General features: G+C 40.1%; 1 protein-coding gene across 3 annotated transcripts in view; it reads left to right on the plus strand.

Moving 5' to 3' along the window:
• Positions 1-7,958, plus strand: part of CHN2 (chimerin 2) — a 316,889-nt gene that overhangs the window by 4,450 nt on the left and 304,481 nt on the right. The window lies entirely within an intron of this gene.

Below are 7,958 nucleotides of genomic sequence, written 5' to 3' on the forward strand. Positions count from 1 at the left end.
CTGTATTATCAAAATAAAGTTGACACAGAGTTTTAAAATTAAAATGCAAACAGAAAAAGATAAAAAGTCAGTATTAGGTGCAGTCTTCAAAACCTTAATTGGGAAAAGAACATTCCTGAATGGATTGAGGTATTTATTTCTTTAAATTCTATACAACAGTAATGTGGGCCAGGTAAATCATGCTGTTTTCTGCTATCACACTGATGTTGATGTAGAAATGATAAATAGGAATTTTCATTACTCATTATTGGGGAGTCATAACCAGTAACGTAGATAAGTCTTCCATATTTCTAGACGCAGGTGGCAAAACTGAACTATAGTAATTCTGGAAAGACTTATGTATGTCTAACTAGAAATTCTCTGCATCCAATACTACAAAACAGGGTATCTTACTGAAACAGACATTCTCACTGAGAAGTTTTCTTTTGGACCTTTGGATTTTTCAGAAATTTTCTTCTGGAATATTCAATTATGTCTAAAAAATTGCTTTGCGTTTATTTTAATGATAACTGCTCGATAATTAAATTTCACATCACCTAGACTGGCAGAAAGACTTGATTGCCTTTTTTATTTTAAATCACACATGCACAAATTATGATTTAAAATATAATCTCAAATAAAAAACTTGCAAAGCTAAAATTAACCCTGTGAGAGAAATTATTTACTCAGATGAGGAGTTCTAGTCCTTGTTGTTTTTCTCCTGAGCATTCCATACCTCATTTTAACTTATTAGATTTTATTGTCCATTGTAGCAACTCAGATGAACCGAGTGATACAGAGTCTGAGAGGTAAGGAGATTTTTCTTAGCATGCTACATATTTGCAGTGTTTGACAAGGGGGACCCAGTGATTTGTGAACTTGTGCTGAAATGCTGGTTCTCCCCACTGACCCCATGAAGTGCACTGGGTGACCCTGTCATTTGCCCAACTTTTGGGGAATGTGAACACCAGGTATTTTCCACGGCCAGTCTGTGCAGGGTTTAGCTGGACAGTGTGTTCTGAGAGCTGCCACCTGGGGCCTGGCCTGAGTGTCAGCCCTGCTGAGGGCCATCTGCTGCTCGGCAGGGTCTCCCATTTTTGCACAATGGTGGAAATAACTGGACATTCGGTTTGGAACACCTATACATGAGCAGTGTCACATAGGAATGTTTTGGAAGAGTTTTCTGCCAGAAGATCAAGATTCCTGTCAAGGCAAATACAGAGAAAAAGACATGAACCTAGTGATAGACAGACATATGATTAATAGCATCCCCTATCACCCACCAATCATTTATCTTTTATGAATGTATGTATTCTCATTTCATGGCTTCTGAAATATGTCATTTAATTTTCAAAACAAAATGGCTTTTTCCCCCTCCTTCCCTCTCTTCTTTCCTTCCTTTCTCCATTCTTCCCCTCGCCCTCCCTCTTTTCTTCCCTCCCTACCTTCCCTCCTCCCTCCCTCTATCCACCTTCTTCTCCTTCTTTCCTTCTTTCCTTCCTTCCTTCTTTCCTTCCCTCCCTTCCCCCCTTCCCCCCTCCCCCCTTCCCCCCCCACTTCTTTTGTCTCTTTTTCTTCTCTCATCTGTTGTTGGTCAGATTTCTATTTAGAGATGTTTTCATCAATCCCACATTTGGTTTTCTTTACTGTTCATAGTTTGCAAATCCTCTAGGCACCTTCCTGCTTTTCCTTCCCTTTGGCCCATGGGGAAGGAAGCTGGTATTCTGTCTCTCACATGGATTCAGGTTAGGGGGTCAAGATGGATACCTGTGTCTCTGGTGCAGGCTGGTTGGTGTGACAGAACACAATGATGTGTCTCCAAGCTACAAACAAATGCAGAGGTTTATTTAAAGTCTCCATGGCTAGAGGAAACGGCAGTCAGAGATGGGCCGGCCCTATAGGTAGGGTGCTCTGCAATGGAACCTAGGTGGCTGTCCTCTGGGGCCTGAAGCTGAAGAATTGGGATGAGCGTATCATCAACTGGCCACTAACCTTTCAGCTGTGCATTCTGGGAGGGCCAGCCACTAGCTGTTTGTGCAAATAACCTGCCTTTCTCCTCATTTATAATTAATCGTACACCTTTGTGAGACTAATCTGAATATAGTCTCTATAGTTTGGACTAATTTTAGCATTCCTTTGCTTCAACAGTTTGGCCTGTCAAAATCACTCAACCTCAGCCTGTTTGTACTGCAGTGTAAAGTATTATTTTAAATCAACCAATAGTTTTAATCTCCTAAGAAATAAGAGCTGGACTGACTAGACTGAGAGCAAGGAGGAACCTTGGTAGTTGTTTCACAGATTCCAACACTGTATAAGAAAACCAGAGCCCACGGAACTCAGAAACTGTCTCATGCCACTGAGTTACTTGACAGCAGAGCTAGAGCTGGAACTGTCATCTAGGACCCAAGCTCCTGTGACATTAATGCTCCCTCCACCCACTTCCTGGCTCATCCTAAAGAGTAGCATCATCCTTAGAGAATTTTTTGTAGACTTTTTTTTTTTTCTCTCTGGCCTCATAGAGGCTGCTCTATTTAATTACTTAGTACTTTCAAAAAAGAAGTCGTAAAGTGCTTAATATTTTAAATGGGCCTCAGATCCTCAGGCTGTTGTACCCATAAAGGCACAAAGATTTAAGTGGCTTAGGTCTGCCCTGTGTATAGCTGTGTTGTCCAGTATGGTAACCATTAGTCACATGTGGCTATTTAAATTTAAATGTAAAAATATTCAGTTCCTCAGTTACCCTAGGCACCTTTCTAGTGCTCAATAGCACACATGGCCAGTGGCTACCATATTGGACTACACAGACACAAAACATTTTTATCATTTTTTACAGGAAATTCTCTAAGAGAGAGACAAAACTAATGTAAAATCAACAAGCTAAAAAGAGAAAATCTGATCCAGAGCTCTCCCATTGCTGTGTGTGCTGCTTGTGCTGTTTAGGTTATCTTTCACTAATTTTGCAAACTGACTTTTTAAAAAAGTAATTTCTTTATGACCCTGAGGGAAACTGTGGAATGACAGCTGGAGGATGATATTGGGGAGGGTAATTCAAAATGTTTATAAACTCTGTAGTCCTGAGTTATGATTCAAGCTTTATTTAAAAAGTGGTTTGTTGTTTCCCTAATGGCAAATCAATTTCTTTTTCACATAAACCCACAGTGAGTTCTGATTTCACCCTCAAAGAGGAAAAAGTGCCCATGTTCAAAACAAGTTTGGATCTTACCATTGAATCTCCTTTAAAGACATCATAAGGAAAACTGTGAATGTGTGGACTGAGGTTGCTAGTGGCATATACAAGCCGTGTTATTTAAAAGAGATTTTCTACCAACCTGGCCATCAGCAGCTAGCTAGAAGGATTTTTACTTCTACAAAAAGTCCACATCAGGGCAAAGCAAATGCATTGGTTTTTAGAAAATAAAGTTAGCTTTTGGAATTTTCAGCACATTTAATTGGGGGGAAATGCATGCAAATAAGATGCAGGAATATGACAGTTTCTAAGAAAAGGAAACAGTTCTCCTTGAACTTCTGTTACCATCCTCAAGTGCAACAAAATGGGAAGGTGGAAGGTGTCTTTAAAGTGTCAAGTTAACTGTCAAGAAAGAGGTGAATGATGAGGCCATTGGATTCAGAAACTATAATAACCACAAGACTGTGACATGGTGGCTTATTATTTATTGACATAACTTAGATCATTGATTTAGGGCAATATGAATCACAGAAGCACTTGGGTGATAACCTTATGCAATTCTTTTCTCATCGGAGGCCCAGTTCCTGGATTTTATTGGGCCCCATCATTGCCCTCTGCACCGTCAGTACTGGCTGGGTGTTGTCCTTTTCAAGGAAGTGAAACCTAGCGCTTCCTTATTACTTCACATAATGCCATATTAGTAATGTAAAATGCTTTTTCTTACATGATGTTGCTTCCATGGAATAAGTCCAAGAGACTGTGTTGGGACAGCAAAGAAATGGGAAGCAGGGAGCGTGGTTGTCGCAGTAGATCTCCTGCAGCATCTGTCAGAGGCTGGGGTCTGCCATTGACCTCTAAGGGCCTGATTCTCAAGACCTAGACCTGCACAGTCCAGTGTGACAGCCACATGTGGTTACTGAGCCCTTGAAACACGGCTAGTCTGAATTGAGATGTGCTACAAGTGTAAAATTCACACTAGAGTTCAAATGGTTAGTACAAAGCCAAAAAGCATAAAATATCTGACTCATAACCTTTGAAATATTGAATATATGTTTAGGTGATAATATTTTGGATCTAGGCCTGGCACGGTGGCTCACGCCTGTAATCCCAGCACTTTGGGAGGCCGAGGCGGGTGGATCACCTGAGGTCAGGAGTTTGAGATCAGCCTGACCATCATGGTGAAACCTGGTCTCTACTAAAAATACAAAAAGTAGCTGGGCATGGTGGCGCATACCTGTAATCCCAGCTATTCAGGAGGCTGAGGCACAAGAATCGCTTGAATCCGGGAGGCAGAGGTTGTAGTGAGCAGAGATTGCGCCATTGCATTCCAGCCTGGGCAACATGAGTGAAACTCCATCTCAAAAAAAAAAAAAAAAAGGATCTATTAAGCTAAATGTAATATATTTACAAAATTAATTTTACCTGTTTTTTAAAAATGTGTTTAAGGTAACTACTAGAATATTTGAAATTACATGCGTGGCTTACATTATATTTGTATTGGACAGCTGTGGTCTGGATGACTCCAGTGAGAATGTTCTAACCTTGATCGCAGAATCTGCCATACAAAACCTGCTGATGCACTGCTCAGTGGCTCCTGTAGCCCTGTCTACTTATCCTCCATTCACCAAGGCAGAAACTTACCAAGGCAACTCAGCCCTGATTCTCAGGTCCCTGTTTGGTTTTAGTCCCAGACATTGAGAGATGTCCTTAATTTTTCTGAATCTTTATAGTGATTTTCAAGTGAAGTTCTATAAAGAGGAACAGGTTGGGACATTTGTCAGATTCTTGTTTAGACAGATTTTGTGTTTTGTTTTGTTTGGGCTTCAGTTTAATTCTAGACTTCATGTATTTTTGTTAGATTTATGTACACGCCTCCTTCCAAAGAAAGCCTGCAATGCTATGAAGTTGGAAAGAGAAGCTGAGGAAACAAAGCACACGTTTTTCTCTCTGTGTGTGTGTGTGTGTGTGTGTAGAAAACTCTTGCCTCATAGCCTTTGTACCATGATGTCCTGCCATGGATAAGTATGTGGGTTTACATACACATCCACACATATCTGTATGTCTGTATGTGTGTGTATATATGTATACACAGAAAGCGGAAGTGGATTAGGTTCCAAACAATTATTTCCAGTCAAATTTATATCCTATATAAGTTAATATCAAGGGAAATGAAAAGTCAGTTCTAGCATTACTTTTAGTAATGAAATAATTCACTTGGGATTATGTTAATGATGTGTAGATATTAATACACATAATTTGGCTGCCTAATATTGATTTAAGTTGCTCATTCAAATTCTCTTTATTACAAAAAAATAACCATTTTGTTTTACAGTGCTTGTCCTCAGAGACAGTGAGATCCAGTAAACCATACTTATTTGGTAAATAATACTATTTTTGCTGATTTTCATATACACAGAGAGCACTATTCTCTTTCAGTAGGTACTCTTTGAGTTGTTAATTTCTGGTTGGGGGCCTGGTTAGCTCTAGCCCAAATATCCTCTCTGGATCTGCCTCATGATCAATGCCTAGGGTTGAAGGTACTCCCGGTGACCAGGGCACAGAAGTTTTTGTTCTATGTGATGTTAATATGCCCTAGGGTTGAACTTTGGTCTCAGGAGAGCCCGAGTCCTATGCTTGCTTTAAGCAGCCAAACTAATCCACATGCCTTTTTTCGGAATATGAATTCTTCAGCGGAAAAAGCAATTGACAGAAGCTTTGTAAACTCTCCTGAAATAATTAATATCAGATTAAGATTAGAAATAGAATCACAGCAAATCCTAGGCAATTACACATGTAAGACATGATTTTGAGTTAAACGATGTCATCTGGGTTAAGAACATAGTAATTGCCACAGTACTTATTTGGTTCCGCATTCTAAAGTAATAGCAGTAAGGGTATTTTGTAAAAATGCACAACAGCCTTTCAGGGAGGAAATGCCCTGCAGACATCTTACTTTTCATAAATAGCTGAGTGTAAATCTGTCATTCAGGAGTTAATGTAAACATGTCTGAATCCATCTGTAGTTTCAGCTTGTGCTCCTTCTTACAGGAATGAGTTTCAGCCATTTTCTACCTATAGAGCGAATTGGTGTTTCTTCCTATTGCTTTAAATTTAACTCTCTGAAACTTATTTTTAGCATCCATTTTTGGGTTTCATGAATTAATGTGGGTTCATTGGAACCACACAGTCCAAGGGTGGCATTGTGTTATGAGCTCTAGGAAGCTGGGGATCTGGTCCAAACACCAGCACCAAATAGCTCTCAGAGTTTCTATTTTCTTATCCGTAAAATGGGCTAATAATACTAGTTGTTAGAATCGAATGTGTGAATGGCTGTGAAAAAACTTGAAAATTTGTGAACAAAACCTAAAAATCCCTGATCTCATAAAGCTCATATTCTAATAAGATGCACCACAGGTTCCTCTCCTGAGTGGTAAGTGACCACTCAGAACTCGTGATCTTCTAAGGTAACTGGAAAAGTTTCTCCTAAATACCTTACCTTGCTTTTCTTCATCAGCCTTTCAAATCCTTGGAGTGTAATCGTGCCAACTTAGAGTTTCTCTACTCTGTATAAAGCTCCAGTATGCATCCTGCAGTCCCAACATTTTCAATTAGCTCAGTCAATCCAAGGAACACCACTGTTTATACTTTCCCATCTAGAGGAATGGTTCTTTATTATGTAAAAAAAAATTATACACATTTTACGTAAGATGCAATATATACAAAAAAATCAGTAATAGCGTAGCCACATAATTATTAGGAAAGCCACTACCCAATTTAGGAACATTACCTAGCCTTGTGTCTTCCTCTGTATTCCTCTCTCTTTCCTTCCCCATCATATTTCATTCCCTCCTTCCAAAGGTAACCACTACTCTGAATTTTCACGTTATTCCCTTGCTTTTCTTTTTAAAATAATTTTATCATGTATCACTAAAATACCGGCTTCACAAGGGCAGCTATTTTTGTTTTGTTCACTGCTGGATCTCCAGTGCCTAGCATAGTGTCTGGCATGTACAAGCACTCAGTAACTGTCATAGGAGTGCAACTGTAGCCCCTCCCCTCCTTTATCTCTTGCTTGTAAATCAGTTCTGCAAGGACCCTGTCACCGGTTCACATTAGTCACAGGCCTCCAGTAACTTTTAGAAAAAAATTTTTTTCCCCCAAGATGGAAAAAACTCTATCGCCCAGGCTGGAGTGCAGTGGCATGATCTCGGCTCACTGCACCCTCCGCTTCCTGGGTTCAAGGATTTCTCCTGCCTCAGCCTCCTGAGTAGCTGGGATTACAGGTGCATGCCACCACACCCAGCTAATTTTTGTATTTTTAGTAGAGACAAGGTTTCACCATGTTGGCCAGGCTGGTCTCAAACTCCTGACCTCGTGATCCACCTGCATCAGCCTCCCAGAGTGCTGGGATTACAAGTGTGAGCCACCGCGCCTGGCCTAGAATTTTTTTTTAACTTATTTGCACGTACTTGCAACAGGAGACTCTGAGCAGAATCACGTGAATTTATCTGAATCAGGACTTTTTACCTTGATTTGTGGTTCACAAGCACATTTCAGGAGTGAATAGTGAACACTGAAGAAACATAAGTAGTAAAGCTAGAGTTCAACATGGAGAGCCACAGGGAGATTCTCAAAAAGCGATGCTGTATACATGCTACACCAGGGATGAGCCTGGAAAACAGTATGTTAAGTGAAAGAAGTGAAAGACCGCATCCTATATGATTCCACGCATATGGAACACTCAAGATAGGCAAATCCTAGAGACAGAAAGTAGATGAGTTGTCCCCTGCGG

This window comes from Gorilla gorilla, chromosome 6, assembly GCF_029281585.2.
Source record: "Gorilla gorilla gorilla isolate KB3781 chromosome 6, NHGRI_mGorGor1-v2.1_pri, whole genome shotgun sequence".
Taxonomy (NCBI): Eukaryota; Metazoa; Chordata; class Mammalia; order Primates; family Hominidae; genus Gorilla; species Gorilla gorilla.